Here is a 22,857-nt window from a genome sequence, read left to right as displayed (position 1 = left end):
CTTGGCTGCTTTCTCCTTCAGTCAGACAGCATGGGTCGTCCGGGCTGTCACTTGGAACGGTCCGTCCCAACATGCCTCTGTCCACCCCCTCTTGGGTCAGCGCAGGTCCACAAATCCTAGATTCACGTCCTACTCCAGGTGTTCATTGCGATCAGGACCAACCTCCTGGTCCTGGAAATGGTCTCCCGGTCTCTGGTTCCAACAGGGTTAGGAAGGATAGTTAAACTGAAACACACACGCAGGCGTGTGAGCGTGGCTCTTTTCTCAGCTTTCTTTGAAGGAAATTAGTTTCTTGTGTTTATCAGTTGTGTGTGTGTGTGTGTGTGTGTGTGTGTGTGTGTGCGTGCGTGTGAGCGTGCGTGCGTGTGTGTGAAGCTGCAGAAGGAGCTGAAGAACCTGTGTGTGGAGGAGGGCCAGCTGAAGCGAGCTCTGGACATGAAGCTGAACATCTGGCGGCAGAAGAAGGAGGTGAAGGAGCAGCACGTGAAGGAGGTGCTCGGGTACGGGCCTGCGCTCCTCCGCGCCGCACGCCGTCCACCGCGCTCACGCCCCCGCTGACCCGAGCCGCTCTTTCAGCCAGTGCACCCACATCCACCAGAGGCGCGAGGAGATGGCCGACAAGATCCAGAAGATCTCCGGCCAGACGCAGCAGCTGAGGGCCGAGATCAAGAGCCTGAGGGACGTCTGCGGCGAGGAGACGGAGAAAGCCCAGGTACCGGCGGCCTCCCGCAGCAGCGGCAGGCCGCTTCCTGTTCCCACGCTGACGCCTTCCTCCTGTCCCCTCCAGGCCATCTACAACACCCTGTCCGCCGCCGTGGACAAGCTCCACCAGCGCATCCAGGCTCACTCCACAGACCTGAAGCTCGCCGCCGCCAAGATGTCTGCAAACATCTGAGCCTGTTTACTGTTCTCATATCTTCTCACTTTCAGAGCCTGATCAGACCAGGGGGGGTTCCACAGTCTGACAGCTCATCTGTTTAATGCTGTTTTGTCTTCTGTTTAATGATTCATAAAGACAAACCAAGTCAACCATGTGTTTGGAAAAATTCTTTATCACTTGTCTTCATATTTTTCTCATGAAAAGTTTGACCACATGCCGACTCTTCTGTTTTCCTGATCAGCCCAGCCTCTTTGGACTTCAATCTAGAAACACATTTCCACTCTGATTTCACTGTAAAGCTGATGCTGCTGCATGACGACGAAGAGAAAAGAACTGAGGCTGGTTCTTCAGCCGATCCCCGAGCTGACGGGGTCAGAGGTCGTCCTCCTTCGGCCCTAGCCTCCTCTGTTATACAGGCGCTCAGCTCCACAGCTGCTCAGAGAATGCTAGGTAGCTATGCTAAGCGACCCCGATGGACAATAAATGCATAACTTGGACGACATCCGGCCAAATGTCCAGGTAAGAGGCGATTGTTTTTTTTTTACTGCAGTTTGAAAAAGCGATCTTGCTGTTGGCTGTTCTGTGGCATTTTGTGGCGGATTCTGTGGTTTTAGAGGGCTTTGAGTGCTATGGTTGTAATCAGCGGAGTCTCAGCTCTCATATGAGAGGCTGTTTGTGTGAATTGTATCAGGTTAAATTGCGCTATTATCAATATTTCGGCAAGTGGGTTGACACGGTCACGAATATAGTTCATAATTCATTTAGTTCGTGTTTGAGCTGTGTTTGGGGTGTGTAATAATGGCTGAAATGTTCGGTTAGCCCAGGTTTTGCTGTTTAATTTGAGGATAAGCATCATGACATTCTGTCAGAAATAATGCATATTATTAGACAATCTCTGAAATGTTTGCTGTCAGGCCCCCAATTGGGGGGCGCTCGGGCTTAAGGGGTTTTAAAGGGGATATTTCTGTGTACATTTAGGTTGAAGCATTAGCAAGTGCAGTATTGAGCTTTTTGTGAGTTGGGACTGTCTGTTTTCTCCCTTGAATCCATGTTTGGAGCTGAGCAGAAGGCTGAAAAGACTGTAGAAGCAGTTTGAAAGTTCCTTCACTCGTCTGGACTTGATGTGAAAATATGAAGCAATGAATGATCTGTGGCTGTAGAGGGCAGCAGTACGCTTCGATGAGAAGAAGAAGAAGAAGAAGAAGCGGACACAGGACAGAGCATCAGGGTGGAGCGACAATCGGCTGTGATGAGGTTTTTTTTAAATGGTCTTGGATGTAAATTGTGTGAAAATGAGTGTAAAAGAGGTGAGGCTGTGATGTGTGAGAATGCAGCAGTTGTACATGCGTGTATAAAGAGCGTGAGTGAAGGTGGTTGAATGTGTTTAGTTTTGAAAAGTAAAAACCTAACTAAGCTATTGGGCGATCTGGCAAGTAAGTAGCTAGCTAACTGATGGCCATCTGGCATCTGTCCCCCCCAGAAACAGACACTGGGACGACCATCGTGCTTCAGGCACATATTGAGAAGCGGGTCCCTGTGGGACTCGAACCCTGGTTGCTCGCTGTTTCCAGCTCACAGGCGCGGTGACACTTTAACGTAGCCACGCGCACAGGGCGGTTATACAGGCGACGAATGTCCTGTTTAAAGCTGACGTCATCATCTGTGAGCGACGCAGCCAGCCTGCTGGGATGGACGCTGTTAAGTCTGGCCACTAGGGGGCGACGCGACTGTGTGTGCACAACCTCATCTCACCCTGCCCTTCACCTGAAAGGAAACTGACAAAAACTGTTTTGTTTTGTTTTTTCATCACCTCTTCAGGTACACACGCTCCGCTCGCACCGCCAGCTCTGTGTTAGCTCGCAGCAAAATGTTGCACAAACATATTTCACCACTAAAAATTAAAACACCAAGTCAACCTTCATTTATTTGCCACAAAGCAAAAGCTACATCTGGATGTGTGGATGTCTCTTTGTCACGCCACATTTTCAAAAATATCATCAAGGAATTCAATAAAATACCATATGATTATATTTGGAGAAGAAAAAAATATTCTTCTGAGTCAAGGAAACGTGAAAGAGTGATTTATACTGAATTCTGCCATATCTTTCATTTCTTACATTTTTTCTTTGTCAAACATTTGGAGTCCTTTCAATAAAGATATTTATCAAAGAACTAAGATAGCCTGAAGTTAAACTGCCCACGGTAAAGACACTGCTTTGGCAGCTCAAGCAAACATTAGAAAATGAGCTGAAAACATGTCAACAATTCAACTCCTCATCGTCTGGTCTGAGATCAGATTTTCACTCCCTACCAGTCCTACCTGGACCCCTGCTGGGGATGATGATGGTTGATGGAGAAGAGCTTCCATGTGTGTTTCTGGCTCTGACCGTCACCATGTGCTCCTCCCCGGGGTTCAGGCTCAGAGTCACACTCTCACTGCTGTTTGCCACTTCGCTCCTGATCTGCCACCCTTCCTCTCTGCTTTTAGTCCAGGTCACTTTGTAGTCCAGGATCTCTCCGTGGCTCTGATTGGCCAGCAGCTTCTGCACACAAAACACACTTCACCACTCAGATCACCGGACGAGGATGTTTGAGTCCGTATGGAGAGGTACCTCTCTTCGTCAGGTCGGCCCTGTCGTGCAGCTCCACCGTTCCAAGCTCATTCTGTGCTTTCAGGGTCCAGTTTCTTTCTTCAGCTCCAATTTGCATCATTTGTGAGCATCTGCCCTTTGATGCAGATTCACAAGGCCTGAAAAAGACACAAAACAACTTTGATAAACATATCTGAACTTGGTGGGCTGTGTGGGATTGAGGCGGACGGGAAGTGTCATGAGATTAGTTCTGTTGGTTTTCTTGAGAACTACTTGGATTTGCACATTTACCCAGAGGAATATGTTTAAAAGCATGTTGTTTTTTTGAATCCCATTGCGTCTGAAACAATCAGTAGAGAGTGTGGTAGGCAGTGTAGTTCTACCTCCCGAGCAGCTGATAGCGTGTTGGACTCCGGAGAGAAAGGTGTGTGTGTCTTCCTACTGTCCAGCTGCAGTCCACTGACTCCAGATCTCGTGTTTCACACTGAAGATCCCGATCGTCAGGCGGGTCTGATCCACACCCAAACAATAAGAGAAAGTAACGGTCAGCACTTTTCATTGAGAAGGGTTCAGAATCCGTCATACTCACAGCCGATAAAGTACAAGCTCTGTAGGAAGTGGTGTTTGTTTGGCACTTGACGTCGACGCAGACCTCTGACGGCTGCTTCAGCAGCAGAGTCAGGCCGTACGTCTGATCGCTGATCTCAGAGGAGTTCATCTCAGCTCCTCCGTAGCCGCTCAGATACATGCGGTCAAAACTCTGAGCCGCCGGCACCACGCAGCAAAATGTGGCCTTGCTTCCTGCCTGAAACACTCGGTCCCGAGGGAAGATGCGCTTCCTCTTCAGGGCTCTAGTTCCTGCAGGGAAACAGCATGATGACGTCCCGTAACGTGACGGACTGATGGAAGACGGAGGGCCGGCGGCTGCATGGAGACCTGGAACCATCTGCTGTGGTTTCCACCGGTTGGTCTGGTTGTCGTAGCAGAAGCGAAGCCTCACTGAATGAGGAGCGCAGTCTAAAGACAGATGAGACGTCCAGTTCCAGGAGCGAGGCCGTCCCGCCCTGTCGGCCGCCACTGAGACCTGGTCCTGAAACCAGACGGACCGAGTCAGAACCAGCTCCTTTCCAGACAGGAGGATTATCTTTGTTGGACTTTTCAGTCAGGAAAAGTCCAACAAAGTGTTCTACCTCGTAACAGCGTCCTGTCCTCTCTGTGTCTCATTCCAGACTTTCTGGCTGTGGACCCTCTTCTTCTCACTGTGAGGTGATTTCCTCAGCTCTGAACTCTGACCCCTCCCACCTGACTCATCTGGACCTGAGAGACAACCAGCTGAAGGATTCATCAGTGAAGATCCTGTGTGCTGGACTGAAGAGTCCAAACTGTAAACTGGAGACTCTGAGGTCAGTTCAGTGTGAAGCTAGAATCTCTTCTAAGATAAAGGTTTGTCCTCACATCTCACTTCTTTCTCTCTCTGTTCAGGTTGGAGGATTGCAGGTTGTCAGAGATCAGCTGTTCTTCTGTGGTCTCAGCTCTGAAGCCCTCCCTCCTGAAACATCTGGACCTGAGTAACAACAAGCTGCAGGATTCAGGAGCTGAGCAGCTGTGTGGTTTTCTGGAGAGTCCACTCTGTAGTCTGCAGACTCTGAGGTGAGGGTGGGGTATTAGGGATGGCTTGATACTACCTTTTCATGTCTTCATGTCCCATGGCGGTAGCATGAAATTGAGTATTAGCCAATTCCAATACCAATCTGATACTGATACCAATCCAGTACTGATACCAGTCCAACCTCCTTTAGTGATCAATAATGGTAGCCTTCATCATAATTTTCTGAATACAGACATCTAAAAATCGCACATTCACCATGCAACAAATATTCTGCTCTCCTGAAGGACGAAATAAAATAGCTGACAAAATAACTGAAGTAATGCAATACTGCCATGTTAGGGTTTTTTTTAAATCAAGACTCCAGATTTAACAGCTTTTGATGTTGGTAAAAAAAAAGAATGCAACAATGGTTGTATTAATTCCGGATGACTGCCAAAAGGAGATGCTGAAAGCTCTGAATGTTCCCTTCACACATGTGAAGTTCTAGTATGTGTACCCACAACGTCACTGGTGACCTTGTGCATGACCCTAGAAAGGTTATAAGCTCCAGTGTCACCTCAGGTTCAGTTCCTACAGAATCACCTTGACTGATCATGAAGATTCTGAGTGACAGAGTGCAGTCAAGAAAACATTGGATTGTTGTAGTAAGTTACTCAAACGTTTCTGTCGTTGTGTGTTTTAGATTGTATGTCATAGTTGATGAGCTGAAACTATAGGATATTACAGCAGTCCTGCAATCAGTCCAATGTTCATGTCATTTTGTAGTTCAGTATCAGTTTGTTGGGAACAATTTTGGACAGATGTGTGTCCATCTCTTGATGTAGTTTTGGCTCATTCTTAATGGAATGCCCCTACACTGGCATTGTTGGTCTTTCATTGTGTGGCTGTGGAATTGTGAAGCTCAGTTGCTCACAACACATTTGTCTTTTTCTACAGGGATGAAAGCAGATGAAGCGATGAAGATGTGTCTGTTAATGCATTGTGGAATAACAGGGAGCCAGTGGAGAGATTTTCAAACAGGTGTGATGTGGGACCTCCTGTTGGCGCTGGTCAGCAGCCTGGCAGCTGAGTTTTGGACGTACTGAAGACGAGCAGCTCTTTCTGGTTGAGGCAGTGAACAGGCTGCTGCAGTCGTCCAGCCGCGAGGATATGAACGCATGAAGGATCATTTCAAGCTCGTTCTTTGACACCATGGGTCTGAGCTTAGCGATATTGCGCAGCTGGAAGAAACAGTTTCTAACAAGTTGCCTTGAGTGATGGTGTAGTGACATTTTATTTGGAAATGAGCGTCAAACAAAAGCAACTCATATCCACAAATGTGTCTCCACCTGTTTTTACACAATGAGATTTGTGAGACTTAAAGCCTTTCACATAAAATATATTGGTGATTGACAGAGACAATTTAGAGTCACTGAAGGTTACACACACACACGCACACGCACACACACACACACACACACACACACACACACACACACACACACACACACACACACACACACACACACACACACACACACTTCTTCCATTTTGCCTTGCAAATGTGTTTCACAAGTTCCAAAGTCTTGAGTGAGAGCACCGTATAGGACGACGCTGATTATAAGACGACCCCGATTTTTCAAATGTCATTTTGTGAAAATAAAAATATGTTGAAGACAATAAGGTTACTCATAAAATGTTTTTTTATTGTTTTATTGTACGATTATTGTAGGAAAATTCACAACAGACATAACATTTCATGTGATTTACGAGCAAGAAATATATGAATCCTGAGACGAATTATGTAACCGGCCTTTCAAAGCTCTTGTTTCTAATTCCATCTGGGAAAGACAATTCAAAATTCTGCATTGGCTTTTTATTTCTCCTGAGAGGAGGCACAAAATGTATTCTTCACTTTCTGAAATGTGTAACAAATGTCATTCTGATGTTGGTATCTTCTTCCATTGTTTGTGGGCCTGCCCACATATTTTGCCATTTTGGTCATCAGTTATTGGTCAGCTCTGTAATGTATTTTTTTGTAATTCAAGTTTTTATTTTTTTCACAACTTAGAACTAGACAAACAAAATCAGACAGCAATGAACAATACAAAATTTGGCCAAACTAACATACAAAATGAGTACTCTACTTTAATTCACCGTATCTAAAATGGTTAAGATGTTTCAAAAATCTGAGCCCAGGATTCAACAAACTTATCCATGTCATTATTCACTCTCGCCAATAATTTTTCATATGTTACAATTTTCTGCATATTTTCTTTCCACCTACTAAACTGTGGAGCAGAAGGATGTAGGCATTGTTTTTTTCCAAAAATTGAATTCTCCAAAATGGGGTCTCACTATCATCGAGGACCAGATTGTTGTTACACATCAGCGCCGCTAGATGGAGCCAAAGTACCAGTGAGCAGGAAGCAAATGGAGAGTTCTGCAGTGATCTGATGAAAAATGGAGGAAGGTGACCATCTGGAACGAAGGGGCTGGAACGCTGGACAAGTGAGCAAACAACAGAGGAGAAGTTTAAACTGATGGTTCAACACAGCAGAGTCAACAAACAACTGCCAAGCAGCCAAGATATATTAGACTGAATTATTAATGCTCATGAAGTTGAATAGAACTTGAATTTGATGCTTATAAAGTTTTTTACTTCATTAATGCAGTTGTTGAACCTTTGAGGAACTTATTTGTTGCTCATTCACTGAGTCACAGCCTCAGATTTTGAGAAAGGGAATGTAGTTTATTTAATACTGCAGGAATATTTCTTGATCTTTTGTTACATTTTTTATTGAACATTTTGTACAAAGCAGAGCACAGCATCACAAAAACATAAAGTAAGAAGAAAAAAACAACAACAACAACAAACAAACAAACAAAAAAAGAAAGAAAAGGAGGATAAGTCCTTATCTTAAGATTCCTTTGGCCAAGCTATGGACAATAAGCCAGATCGCAACTTCTGTGCAGAGGAACAGTCCAAACAGTTCAAGAAAGGGTCCCATGTCCTATAAAATTCATATGGCTTGTTCTTTAGTAGAGTGGAGAAAGTGTGTGTGTGTGTGTGTGTGTGTGTGTGTGTGTGTGTGTGTGTGTGTGTGTGTCTTTGAGTGTGCCTGTGCCCGTGTCCGTGCGCGCGCACCTGTCTGTCTGTCAATCTGTCATTTTCCAGCATCCTTGTATTCCCACAGCTGAGCAGCCACACTTAGAGGAGGAGGAGACTGGAGACTGACTGTGAAGCAGCTTTGTCTGGAACTCCAGCTACTAAGGTGTATGTCAGGTTCAGAGGTCATTCATGAACATGTTACTTGAAGTTGTTGTGTAATTATCTCCTACTTGAGTTAATTTACTGTAAAAAAAAAAAAAAAACATTTAAAAATAGATTGTCCTATTGTGTATGATATTTACATGTGAATACATAGAAAAGCCCAGACCTAAACATAGAAAATCTCAATTAAAAAAATCAATGAAAATATGTGACACACTATGTTTTTCAGGAGCTTTTCCAGAGCCAGAGCCTTCCCGGTAAGCAGTGCAACAACTTTCATCAAGTTGGCGGATGACACCACGGTGGTGGGTCTCATCTCTGGAGGAGATGAGACTGCTTACAGGATGGAGGTGGAGCGACTGTCAGACTGGTGCACCATCAACAACCTCACCCTCAACACCTCCAAGACAAAGGAACTGCTCGTCGACTTCAGGAGGTGTAAACCAGACATACAGCCCATCACACTCAGCGGGGACAGGCTGGAGATAGTGAAAGACTTCAGGTTCCTGGGCACATACATCAGCCAAGACCTGACTTGGACTGCAAACTCCACATCCATTCTGAAGAAGGCACAGCAGAGACTCTACTTCCTGAGGATTGTCAGGAAGAATAACTTGAGAACTGAGCTCCTGGTGTCCTTCTACCGCTGCCTGGTGGAGTCGGTACTCAGCCATGGCGTCTGCTTGTGGTTCTCTAGCTGTACAGTGGCGGAGAGGAAGCAGCTCCAGAGGATTATTAGCACCGCCCAGAGGCTGACTGGCTGCCCTCTTCCATCTCTGGAGGAGATCTATCAGACCCGCTGCCTCAGGAGAGCCCGCAGCAGCATCGGGGATTCCTCACACCCCAGCCACCACCTCTTCCAACTCCTACCCTCGGGGAGGCGTTTCAGGGCAATAAAGACAAAAACACACAGACTCAAAAACAGCTTCTATCCTACAGCTGTCATTGCCCTGAATACTGCACCATAACCAGTCCCTGAACAAGAACAACATGTGACCACCAACTGTGTCATATATTTATATTTATATTGCAAGACACGCAAACTTTTAGTCTATTTATTTTATACCGTTTCTGCACTATTTTTGTCTTGCACTATTTTGTCCTTTTGTCTCTTTTGTTTGTCTGCACTGCCCACGACAGCTGCTGTTCTCAATTTCATTGCATTCTTCTGAACAATGACAATAAAGGAATTCTGATTCTCATTCTGAACATGATGTGAGCGAGCGACCTGGCTGTCTTCAGCATGTCCAAGCATCTTGTTGGGAGAGTTTCAGCACGGCTGACAATTTAGCTGAGGTGGATAAGTCTTCACTTCTACTTGAAGACTTTTAAGGATTCAGCACCTGTGGAAGCACCATTTGCAGTTGTGTAAATGAAATGATTGAACAAGTTTGGAGCACTTCTAAAAGCAAAACTTGCACCTGTGTATTGTGAGTTGTGTACCTGCAGATGTTTTTTTCTCTTCAGAAATCATTCAATTGCAGGTGTCCAAGTTCTCCAAGTGTCAGATTCAAAAAAGTTGCATGCAAAAGCTCCTCTCCTCTGATTGGCTTTTTCTCCACTGACTGAAGGTACAGATGGTTTTTCAACAAATACGTCAGTGCAGCTCTGTGATGTGTGACTTGAAGATGAAGGAAGGACAGTCTGTGACTCTTGGCCAAGAACTTGAAATTGATGCAGGCGAACAAATGTTTTTCACCTCATTTATTGCAACATGTTCTCCATTGGTTGTCCACACAGACACACGCGCACACGCACACACACGCACGCACGCACGTTCTTGTATTTCTATCCTTGTCGGGGCCAAATGTTCCCACAAGGATAGCAAAACGTGGAACGACGTGTGGGGACCTTTTTCCGGTCCTAAGTAGGAGAAACAGTGTTTTCTTGACCATGTTGTTGTTACTGAAAAAAGTAAAAGTGCAAAAACATTTCTTTAGGGTTAGGCTTTGTTGTGGTGTGGGTTAGGGTTAGGGTAAGGGTCCCCACAAGGATAGAAATACAAGACCACACACACGCACACACACACACACACACACACACACACACACACACACACACACACACACACACACACACACACAGCAGCACATTGTGCTTTCTTCTGACCAAATATGAGAAATGTAGAAATGCTTTCGGGTGACTGGGAGACTTCCCTCTTTCCATGTGGAGAATAAACACAGCTCTCCCCCGGTCTCAGATCAGCGTGACTTGTGGTCTGGTGGCGCCCCCTTGTGGGAAAAGGGAAGACGTGTGAATTGATTGAAACTCACACAGTCCAAACTGTACAAATGAGGATTGTTGTTAATGTAACAGATGATCAATGATCCACCTCAATATCTGAGGCCCTTACACCAACTTTGAAAACACCATGTTGTTTGTAGGTCACTTCAAATGCCATTTGAATTTCAGAGCAACATCAGAAAGTTGGTCAAACAGTGCTGTGGAGAAGTGATTTTGGCATTGAAGGGGATGAAATGCTTGACAGACACAGACAAAAGAAGAGTGGAGGTGGTGTGGCGTTGTTCACTCACACCACTGTGGAGTTTCAGGTGCTGGAACACATGTGAAGCATAGATTACAATGGATTTCGGATGTACCCTCTTCTTAACCGTCCCTTTTTACCGTCTGGAGTAATAGTCTAGTGGTAGAGCGTACGCCTCTCACCCGAGAGCTCGTGGGTTCGCGTCCCAGCTCTGTTGTGTTGTTTTTTTCACTCATTGAAATTCTGGAATTAACTAAAATTGATTAACTAAAACTCACCAAAAACACCCCCAAAGCGTTTTTTTCTCTTTCCTTCATGCCTGCCTGTTTGAGTTTTGCTCGTTCAAAACAAAAACGCTGGCTAGCTTTAGCTCTTTTGCTCGAGCTTCTCTTCACCCAAAGACACACGAAAACGTCTTTTCCTGTTAGAAACTCACCAAGCGCAGACCCTTCAGACTCTTGCTCTTGCTTCATTGTTGCTTTCATCCGTAATCCCAGTTACAAATGATGACCGAGGGCCTGCGGGAGGGGGGCTCAGGGGAGCCATCTTCTCCGTGCCACGTCAACATGGGAAACAGAGCGTTTTCACGGGTAGGGGAGGGGCTGCCTCTCTGAGCAGCACAGCAACGAGCAAAGCTCAAACAGGCAGGCATGAAGGAAAAAGAAAAAACGCTTTGGGGGGGTTTTTGGTGAGTACATAACTATATAACAAGGTTAAAACATAGAAAAAGTGAATTTTGCATGATACAGCCCCATTTAAAGCTCGAAAAAAATAGTCCAAAATGTGGGAACATTTGCTTGTAACAAGCAAAGAAACGTTGTGGTGTAAGAAATATTGACTTAAAATAAGTGTTGTGCTTTCGTGATGAAGCTGACTTGAAGAATGTTTTAGTTAATTCCAGAATTTCAATGAGTGAAAAAAACAACACGATAGAGCTGGGACGCGAACCCACGAGCTCTCGGGTGAGAGGCGTACACTCTACCACTAGACTATTACTCCAGACGGTAAAAAGGGACGGTTAAGAAGAGGGTACATCAGAAATCCATTGTAATCTATGCTTCACATGTGTTCCAGCACCTGAAACTCCACAGTGGTGTGAGTGAACAACGCCACACCACCTCCACTCTTCTTTTGTCTGTGTCTGTCAAGCATTTCATCCCCTTCAATGCCAAAATCACTTCTCCACAGCACTGTTTGACCAACTTTCTGATGTTGCTCTGGAATTCAAATGGCATTTGAAGTGACCTACAAACAACATGGTGTTTTCAAAGTTGGTGTAAGGGCCTCAGATATTGAGGTGGATCATTGATCATCTGTTACATTAACAACAATCCTCATTTGTACAGTTTTGACTGTGTGAGTTTCAGTCAATTCACACGTCTTCCCTTTTCCCACAAGGGGGCGCCACCAGACCACAAGTCACGCTGATCTGAGACCGGGGGAGAGCTGTGTTTATTCTCCACATGGAAAGAGGGAAGTCTCCCAGTCACCCGAAAGCATTTCTACATTTCTCATATTTGGTCAGAAGAAAGCACAATGTGCTGCTTTGTGTGTGTGTGTGTGTGTGTGTGTGTGTGTGTGTGTGTGTGTGTGTGTGTGTGTATGTGTGTGTGCGCCTGTGCCCGTGTCCGTGTGTGCGCACCTGTCTGTCTGTCAATCTGTCATTTTCCAGCATCCTTGTATTCCCACAGCTGAGCAGCCACACTTAGAGGAGGAGGAGACTGGAGACTGACTGTGAAGCAGCTTTGTCTGGAACTCCAGCTACTAAGGTGTGTGTCAGGTTCAGAGGTCATTCATGAACATGTTACTTGAAGTTGTTGTGCAACTCTCTCCTCCTTGAGTTAATTTACTGTAAAAAAAACAATGTAAAAAAAGATTGTCCTATTGTGTATGATATTTATATGAGAATATATAGAAATCCCCAGACCTAAACACAGAAAATCTCAATACAAAATCAGTTTCAAATATGTGACACAATATGTTTTCCAGGAGCTTTTCCGTCTGTGCAAGATAGCCAGAGCCTTCCCAGTGAGCAGTGCAGCATGTGAGCGAGCGACCTGGGTGTCCTCAGCATGTCCAAGCCTCTTCTTGGGAGAGTTTCAGCACGGCTGACACTGTAGCTGAGGTGGATAAGTGTTCATTTCTACTTGAACACTTTTAAGGTTTGATCACCTGTGGAAGCACCATTTGTAGTTGTGTCAATTAAATTATTGAACAAGTTTTGAGCACTTATGAAAGCAGAATGTGAACCTGTGTATTGTCCCAGGAGTTAAGCTGATGTATTTACATCACATCTGTAAATAGACAAAAAAGACAAACTATGCATTTACATAGTTTTACGTTGTTTCTTTTTTTGACTGAAAATGTGACGTACTGCACCTTTAAACGCTGGAGTTTCATCTCCTGACATGTGACGGCCGTCTGTCCAGCAGAACATGACTCTGATCGGCGAAATCAACCAGCTGCGTCTGGCCAGGACCCAGATCAAGGACTACAAGACTCAGGTCTCCACGTTCAACAGGTCCAGCAGGCTCCGGCCCGCCTCGGATCAAGGAGCAGCGGGGGGGCCGAAGGAGGACGACCTCTGACCCCGTCAGCTCAGGGATCGGCTGAAGAACCAGCCTCAGTTCTTTTCTCTTCGTCGTCATGCAGCAGCATCAGCTTTACAGTGAAATCAGAGTGGAAATGTGTTTCTAGATTGAAGTCCAAAGAGGCTGGGCTGATCAGGAAAACAGAAGAGTCGGCATGTGGTCAAACTTTTCATGAGAAAAATATGAAGACAAGTGATAAAGAATTTTTCCAAACACATGGTTGACTTGGTTTGTCTTTATGAATCATTAAACAGAAGACAAAACAGCATTAAACAGATGAGCTGTCAGACTGTGGAACCCCCCTGGTCTGATCAGGCTGTGAAAGTGAGAAGATATGAGAACAGTAAACAGGCTCAGATGTTTGCAGACATCTTGGCGGCGGCGAGCTTCAGGTCTCTGGAGTGAGCCTGGATGCGCTGGTGGAGCTTGTCCACGGCAGCGGACAGGGTGTTGTAGATGGCCTGGAGGGGACAGGAGGAAGGCGTCAGCGTGGGAACAGGAAGTGGCCTGCCGCTGCTGCGGGAGGCCGCCGGTACCTGGGCTTTCTCCGTCTCCTCGCCGCAGACGTCCCTCAGGCTCTTGATCTCGGCCCTCAGCTGCTGCGTCTGGCCGGAGATCTTCTGGATCTTGTCGGCCATCTCCTCGCGCCTCTGGTGGATGTGGGTGCACTGGCTGAAAGAGCGGCTCGGGTCAGCGGGGGCGTGAGCGCGGTGGACGGCGTGCGGCGCGGAGGAGCGCAGGCCCGTACCCGAGCACCTCCTTCACGTGCTGCTCCTTCACCTCCTTCTTCTGCCGCCGGATGTTCAGCTTCATGTCCAGAGCTCGCTTCAGCTGGCCCTCCTCCACACACAGGTTCTTCAGCTCCTTCTGCAGCTTCACACGCACGCACGTACGCACGCACGCACGCACGCACGCACACACACACACAGACACACACACACACACAACTGATAAACACAAGAAACTAATTTCCTTCAAAGAAAGCTGAGAAAATAGCCACGCTCACACGCCTGCGTGTGTGTTTCAGTTTAACTATCCTTCCTAACCCTTTGGCCAAGAGGGGGATTTGTGGGAAATCTTACATTTTATTTGAGTGCTTGCTTGCTTACATATAGTCTAGTGGAAATGGACTATAATATGAATGCATATAATGTGGCTTGTAAAACTGCTTGTGTAGCTTTAATCATAACCGGACGAGCCCCCAGAAACTGGGGACTGACTGAGCCACGAGGCTGGGAGTGAGGATGGCAAGGTCTGATGATCAAGGTTTTGTCCACTGTAGGGACGTTACTGTTGTGTTTCTGTGTGTTTGTCTGCTGTGTTGTCCCATGTTTGAGGAGGATGGTAACGAGAACAATTTCACAAAACACTGTGTTGCTTCCATCATCTCCAGCTGCAATCTGATGTCAGCGTACATGCAGGCAGTATCAAAATAACATATTGTGTAGTGGAAGCCAAAATGACCTTTCACAGTAAATGTCTCTTCTTATATTAACTATGTTATGCATTGTATGACATATAACAATCATCAGTTTATCAGCAAAAAAAAAAAAAGTGATTTTAAGTAAATATTTCTTACACGACAAAGTTTCTTTGCTTGTTAGAAGCAAATTTTCTTACATTTTGGACTGTTTTATCTAGTTTTAAGACACATTATGGTCTTAAAGTGGCTAGATTTATAGTCTAGTTTGAAGAATTCTAGCCAAGTAAATTGTGCTTACCCCATCAGCAGATTTTTTTTGCTCAAAACAAGAAAATTTGCCCAGATTTAAGAATATTTAGCTTATTTCTAGTAGGGCGTTATTAAGGAGGAGTGACAGTGGAGCAGAGCTGGACTACTCTCTCTGATCAGAGCTGATAATATATGAAGTGTATCCTCCAGACAAATACAAACTGACCATTTCTAAGTACTGTGAATACTATCACTACCAGCGGAAGTGAAAGATCTTACTTTGCGAAGTCCAGATAAGCCATGTGGCCGTGGTAGAAGCCGGGCTTCTTCTCTTTCCATGAGGTGATGTTTTTCACAACACGAATCTGGAGATGACAGATTCAAACAAGCTTAATATGGAAAAGAGTAGCTGCAGTTTGGTGCTTGAGATGAATGTAAAAGTTCTGAAGTCACTGAAAGCTTCTACCAGATTGACATTTCAGTGAGACCGAGTCAGCTCAGCTGTCTTTCCCCAAAGGAAACAGAAAGCAATGTGGGCCCAACAGTGACTGAGGAGGACTTCTGTAGACAAATTAAAGTTTTCCAGATTAGTGATGTTCAAAAACAGAGAGTTGAGCGCTGTGTATCCAGGCAGTCAAGTTTAAGACTAATAATACTGGCTCACAGTCGCACATCTCAACAAACCAGTCCAAGCTAAAAACAACAAATGAGTGGTTATTTGATTGTCATTATAAAATTAAAAAAATGAAAATTCAAAGTTCTCTCTCAGGGTCAAGAAGGGATAAAAGCCGGCTGAATTTCAGTTTGTGTTTCTAGAGTTTTGGGAGATTGGTTGGCATCGCTGGGCGGAGTGCGGTCGCAGCTTCCTGGACGGTGGAGGGAAGACTGGAGCACAGTGAGAGCAGGACAGGTCGTCCCCCCACTGCTGGGGTCCACGGCTGCAGCAGGCCGGCTGCTCCTCGGCATGGCTCTATTCCAGACACATGATCGGTTCAGCAGGGAGCAGCTCTTTGTCATTATCCGTCAAAACATTGAAATATGGAATCTATCCAAAAGCTTATTGGCCGTGTTTCATATGTCTACGGAGGAAAAGTTATTTAGTGATCAGTATCTACGGTATATAGTTTTATTACCCAGCCCTACTCAGGGCGTGGTTAAAGCTTTGTCATCTGAAAGCAGAACTTTTCTGAAGCAGCACAGCAGCGTGCAACCACGCCAGAGAATGTGTTATTGAACCCTTTGTCTCTGCTGCATCAGAAGCACCAGGGTGAATGGAAACCAGCTGGTGTGGGAGCTGGAGTCCTGCTTGTCCTGCTCGCTCACCTGGTCCTGCAGAGAGAGGACAGGGTTGTTTGGGGAGGTGTTGACGTGCAGGACGTGGAACTGGTTTTTCCTGCAGAGGTCGTAGGCGATGTTGGTGAAGGACGTGCTGGCCGTCTGGGGCACTCTGTTGTAAATGATGACCGTGTTGTCTCCTCTGGCCGGCGGCGGCTGGTCCTCACCGACACGCCGCTCAGTCTCAGTCACCTCTGGCTTGAGGAGGACGCTCTCTGAGAGGAACGGAGAGCAGGACATGTGAGGACTCCTCAGAGACTGATGGCAGACACCATTATATTCTTGAAGAAAGTTGTGACTAGCGTTTTGAAATGGTAACAAATTTAGCAGGAAGGTTATTATTAATGAACCGCCTCCCCCTATATCACTGCTGGCCAGTTAGCTGTTAATCATGTCAGTAAAAAGTTGAATTGACGTTTGTCTCATGGTACATGGCAGAAGCAGACCCCCCTGGGAGATGTCTGCCTGGATCTACTGAGAAGCTCCCGGGAGGCCCAGAATCAGACTCCTCGCTGCGATCAGGTGTGGTGAAGCAGGACCGAAGTTCTCCAGACCGAACACCACCCGCTGTGTTTCTGCGACGCCTTTCAGAACGACTGCTCCACGGCCGGGAGCGTCTCACCGAGCTTCGCTCTCCACTCATCCAGTTTCTGGATCTGCTTCTCGATCAGCATCGCGGACACCCCGAACACCAGGACCGCCAGGAGGAGCAGAACAAAACAACATCAACCAGCATGTTACACCAACGCTGTTTGTGTCCATATGGGAAGAGCACCTGAGGCCCAGTCTGCATGTCCGCCCGCGGACAGTCAATCCCTGAAGTCCTGCATGGAGATTTATTATTATGAAAATAAAGTCAGAATTCTGAGTAACCTGTGGCAATCAATACTGGTACAGTAGAAAGGTCAAACTTTGTGAAACAGAACCAAGTTCATGAGGGTAACACATGATGGAATTACTTATTGCTTCAAAGGCCTGACATCTGAAAAGGCCACAAACTGAAAAACAAAAACTACCCAGTCATACTTGATTCATTCCCATTGGGAAATTGCTTTTTTCACATTGACCCATCTAGGATTCTAGGGTCACAGTGAGGGAGCACAGGGAGCTTATGGGGGTCAAAGTTCAGGGCCAGAGACCCACAGTGTCTGCGCCTCCTCCACTCCTGCCCAGCTCCATCGTCCCTCTTCTTCCCTACAGGGCCTGTGGTGCCTGAGCTGAAACCCGCTGCTGTCAGAATGGGCAGCAACACACACTGTACACCTGCTTCCATCGTTTGGTCCCTCTGGATGGAACCACTGCTCCACAGCAGGGCTGTCAAACACACAACCTGCAGGCCAGAACATCCAAACCACAATGAGGCATTGACTTTTTTTAGTTGTCAGCTGTTTTCACTGAGCCAAGCCTGCTGATGAGGGGCGGGTGGGCAGGACGGGGCCCTCATGAAGTTATCCAGTATTTAAAAACAAATTCAAACACTAACTGAGAAAATCATACATATTCAAATAATACATAGAAGCTCCTAAAATACCTTATTTTTCTTGGCATGAATGCACTGCTCCCGTGAAGTCCAGAAAAAGTCAAGCAGTGCACTAAATTGTACAGATGGGGTCAAAATAACCAATACGAAATCCTGAGGGTGGGTGTCAAACCGTTTTACAAGGAATTATCGCCATCTACTGTTCAGCTATGTGAATAGACGTTCAGCTTTTCCCCCCTGGACTCTATTTTCACTGGCAAACACCCACGTGGTCCGTGGCCCACCAGCTGAGAAATATTTGGGGAAAACATTTGGAATTGTCAAAAAAGAAAAAAGCTTCAATGCAAAGCTGGTAATCGTGGGTGCAACTGTAACTGGTCTGGCCCGCCTGAGATCAAACTGTTGTGGAAGTGGAAAAAGCATCTAAATGATTCCAACAGCATTCACCCCCACCAGCCTCATTACAGAGTCTCACCTCTACAAAGGCTGAGATTACACTCAGGAGGGAGGAGGAATCTGTTTTTTCCAATGAAATGGACTTCATGTAAGAGTTCTAAAAACTGTTGTCCATCTGAAAACGTCAATATCAAGATGAGCTGCTGTCAAATTCAAAGTTCACCCTGAAGAAGAGGCATGCATGCTGGAATCAGTTTTCTTCCAGATGAGCATTTGGAATCAGCTCTTATAAACGGTACTTTATGGATATACAGCGTGGTTCCTTCACAAGCTACTTCAGTCTGAAACAAAGGAGTCCCTCCCTCTCCTGGATCCAGAAAAGGACGTGGGTGCGGGTGTCCAGGCGCCATCATTGCCACTTAGTGACTGTGGTCCGGATCAGCGGCATCAGGTCTGCATCAAGGCCTCCACCGTGTGGAGCTGGAGGCTGGCTGAGGCGCAGGACCAGCGTTGATTGGTGAGGGGTCCACAGACATCCAGTGTGCTGATTTCAAACTGTTATTTCACACAGTCAAAGTGTCTCCAGTGGATCGTTCAGATTGGAAATGAGGGTCAGGAAGGTTTTTTTTTTTTTTTGAGGACATTGATTTCAAGATTACAAAGTCAGAGAATCAGGCAGCTCAAAAAAGGCACGGTCATGGATGTCATGGACTGTTTGCTCCTCTCTCTCTTAAACCCCATGTCTTGATCAGAGGGCTGTCTTTCCGTGGCTGCTGAGGAGGGTTGAGCCTCTGAACCAGGATCTCCATCCTCTATGGGTGGATGTACTGTCATCTGTTATTTCCTGACAGGGTTCCTCATGCATTCTGCTCAACACTTAAGCAGCTGACAAAATAGACAAAATATGTTGTTGTCACAAAATTATTATTGGTCTCACGGAAACTTATATAATAATAATAATAACAAAGTCCCATAATAATAATAATAATAAACTCCCAGTCTTGCAAATGGCTGTAGCAAACACACAACTATGCAGCGATTTTCGAAAAGAAAAACTGCAATTTCAACAGGTCTGCGTGGCCTGAATCATAGCCACGTTAATAGGGTTTTTAATAAACCAAACCGTTTGTAAATCCGTCAAGAATTCAGCAAGTTCAGTGTGTTATTGTCTGTGCAGGCTGCTCACCTTCCATCCACCACTGCAGAGGCTCCGGAGAAGCCCCCTCGGGAAGATGGAAGACCGCTTGGCAGACGCCATGGCTGAGTACCGACTCCACCAGGCAGCGGTAGAAGGACACCAGGAGCTCAGTTCTTAAGTTATTCTTCCTGACAATCCTCAGGAAGTAGAGTCTCTGCTGTGCCTTCTTCAGAATGGATGTGGAGTTTGCAGTCCAAGTCAGGTCTTGGCTGATGTATGTGCCCAGGAACCTGAAGTCTTTCACTATCTCCAGCCTGTCCCCGCTGAGTGTGATGGGCTGTATGTCTGGTTTACACCTCCTGAAGTCGACGAGCAGTTCCTTTGTCTTGGAGGTGTTGAGGGTGAGGTTGTTGATGGTGCACCAGTCTGACAGTCGCTCCACCTCCATCCTGTAAGCAGTCTCATCTCCTCCAGAGATGAGACCCACCACCGTGGTGTCATCCGCCAACTTGATGAAAGTTGTTGCACTGCTTACCGGGAAGGCTCTGGCTATGGAAAAGCTCCTGAAAAACATAGTGTGTCACATATTTTCATTAATTTTTTTTAATTGAGATTTTCTATGTTTAGGTCTGGGCTTTTCTATGTATTCACATGTAAAATATCATACACAATAGGACAATCTATTTTCAAATGTTTTTTTTTTACAGTAAATTAGCTCAAGTAGGAGATAATTACACAACAACTTCAAGTAACATGTTCATCAGTGACCTCTGAACCTGACATACACCTTAGTAGCTGGAGTTCCAGACAAAGCTGCTTCACAGTCAGTCTCCAGTCTCCTCCTCCTCTAAGTGTGGCTGCTCAGCTGTGGGAATACAAGGATGCTGGAAAATGACAGATTGACAGAGAGACAGGTGCGCACGCACGGACACGGGCACAGGCGCACACACACACACACACACACACACACACACACACACACACACACACACACACGCCCAGTCTTGTATTTCTATCCTTGTGGGGACCGTCCATTGACTCCCATTCATGTCTAGCCCCTAACCCTGACCCTTACCCTAACCCTAACCCACACCACAACAAAGCCTAACCCTAAAGAAATGTTTTTGCACTTTTACTTTTTTCAGTAACAACAACATGGTCAAGAAAACACTGTTTCTCCTACTTAGGACCGGAAAAAGGTCCCCACAAGGCACGTCGTTCCACGTTTTGCTATCCTTGTGGGGACATTTGGCCCCAACAAGGATAGAAATACGAGAACACACACACACACACACACACACACACACACACACACACACACACACACACACACACACAAAGCAGCACATTGTGCTTTCTTCTGACCAAATATGAGAAATGTAGAAATGCTTTCGGGTGACTGGGAGACTTCCCTCTTTCCATGTGGAGAATAAACACAGCTCTCCCCCGGTCTCAGATCAGCGTGACTTGTGGTCTGGTGGCGCCCCCTTGTGGGAAAAGGGAAGACGTGTCAATTGATTGAAACTCACACAGTCCAAACTGTACAAATGAGGATTGTTGTTAATGTAACAGATGATCAATGATCCACCTCAATATCTGAGGCCCTTACACCAACTTTGAAAACACCATGTTGTTTGTAGGTCACTTCAAATGCCATTTGAATTTCAGAGCAACATCAGAAAGTTGGTCAAACAGTGCTGTGGAGAAGTGATTTTGGCATTGAAGGGGATGAAATGCTTGACAGACACAGACAAAAGAAGAGTGGAGGTGGTGTGGCGTTGTTCACTCACACCACTGTGGAGTTTCAGCTGCTGGAACACATGTGAAGCATCGATTACAATGGATTTCTGATGTACCCTCTTCTTAACCGTCCCTTTTTACCGTCTGGAGTAATAGTCTAGTGGTAGAGCGTACGCCTCTCACCCGAGAGCTCGTGGGTTCGCGTCCCGGCTGTGTTGTGTTGTGTTTTTCACTCATTGAAATTCTGGAATTAACTAAAACGTTCTTCAAGTCAGCTTCATCAATAAAGCACAACACTTAATTAAGTCAATATTTCTTACACCACAACGTTTCTTTGCTTGTTACAAGCAAATGTTCCCACATGTTGGACTATTTTGTTCTAGCTTTAAATGGGGCTGTATCATGCAAAATTCACTTTTTCTATGTTTTAACCTTGTTATATAGTTATGTACTCACCAAAAACACCCCCAAAGCGTTTTTTCTTTTTCCTTCATGCCTGCCTGTTTGAGCTTTGCTCGTTGCTGTGCTGCTCAGAGAGGCAGCCCCTCCCCTACCCGTGAAAACGCTCTGTTTCCCATGTTGACGTGGCACGGAGAAGATGGCTCCCCTGAGCCCCCCTCCCGCAGGCCCTCGGTCATCATTTGTAACTGGGATTACGGATGAAAGCAACAATGAAGCAAGAGCAAGAGTCTGAAGGGTCTGCGCTTGGTGAGTTTCTAACAGGAAAAGACGTTTTCGTGTGTCTTTGGGTGAAGAGAAGCTCGAGCTAAAGAGCTAAAGCTAGCCAGCGTTTTTGTTTTGAACGAGCAAAACTCAAACAGGCAGGCATGAAGGAAAGAGAAAAAACGCTTTGGGGGTGTTTTTGGTGAGTTTTAGTTAATTAATTTTAGTTAATTCCAGAATTTCAATGAGTGAAAAAAACAACACGACAGAGCTGGGACGCGAACCCACGAGTTCTCGGGTGAGAGGCGTACGCTCTACCACTAGACTATTACTCCAGACGGTAAAAGCAGACAGTTAAGAAGAGGGTACATCAGAAATCCATTGTAATCTATGCTTCACATGTGTTCCAGCACCTGAAACTCCACAGTGGTGTGAGTGAACAACGCCACACCACCTCCACTCTTCTTTTGTCTGTGTCTGTCAAGCATTTCATCCCCTTCAATGCCAAAATCACTTCTCCACAGCACTGTTTGACCAACTTTCTGATGTTGCTCTGAAATTCAAATGGCATTTGAAGTGACCTACAAACAACATGGTGTTTTCAAAGTTGGTGTAAGGGCCTCAGATATTGAGGTGGATCATTGATCATCTGTTACATTAACAACAATCCTCATTTGTACAGTTTGGACTGTGTGAGTTTCAGTCAATTCACACGTCTTCCCTTTTCCCACAAGGGGGCGCCACCAGACCACAAGTCACGCTGATCTGAGACCGGGGGAGAGCTGTGTTTATTCTCCACATGGAAAGAGGGAAGTCTCCCAGTCACCCGAAAGCATTTCTACATTTCTCATATTTGGTCAGAAAAAAGCACAATGTGCTGCTTTGTGTGTGTGTGTGTGTGTGTGTGTGTGTGTGTGTGTGTGTGTGTGTGTGTGTGTGTGTGTGTGTGTGTGTGTGTGTGGACAACCAATGGAGAACGTGTTTCAATAAATGAGGTGAAAAACATTTGTTCGTCTGCATCAAT

At 45.8% G+C, this 22,857-nt stretch overlaps 1 protein-coding gene and 2 long non-coding RNA genes across 3 annotated transcripts in view; 2 read left to right on the top strand and 1 right to left on the bottom strand.

Moving 5' to 3' along the window:
* The window catches only part of LOC115388518 (heparan sulfate 2-O-sulfotransferase 1-like), a gene marked incomplete at its 5' end in the record, with an annotated part of 183,075 nt that overhangs the window by 13,925 nt on the left and 146,293 nt on the right, over nucleotides 1-22,857 (top strand). The window lies entirely within an intron of this gene.
* Nucleotides 455-807, top strand: LOC115388744 (uncharacterized). Its single transcript, XR_003931506.1, has 3 exons — nucleotides 455-500; nucleotides 577-712; nucleotides 788-807. It is a non-coding gene; the product is annotated as an uncharacterized LOC115388744 (long non-coding RNA).
* On the bottom strand, nucleotides 13,652-14,208 carry LOC115388738 (uncharacterized). Its single transcript, XR_003931501.1, has 3 exons — nucleotides 14,158-14,208; nucleotides 13,946-14,081; nucleotides 13,652-13,870 (listed from the first exon to the last, which is right to left on the bottom strand). It is a non-coding gene; the product is annotated as an uncharacterized LOC115388738 (long non-coding RNA).

Source organism: Salarias fasciatus, chromosome 5, assembly GCF_902148845.1.
Source record: "Salarias fasciatus chromosome 5, fSalaFa1.1, whole genome shotgun sequence".
Classification (NCBI taxonomy): domain Eukaryota; kingdom Metazoa; phylum Chordata; class Actinopteri; order Blenniiformes; family Blenniidae; genus Salarias; species Salarias fasciatus.
The sequence above is the reverse complement of the archived record's forward strand: the minus strand, read 5'-3'. Positions and strand labels throughout refer to the sequence as shown.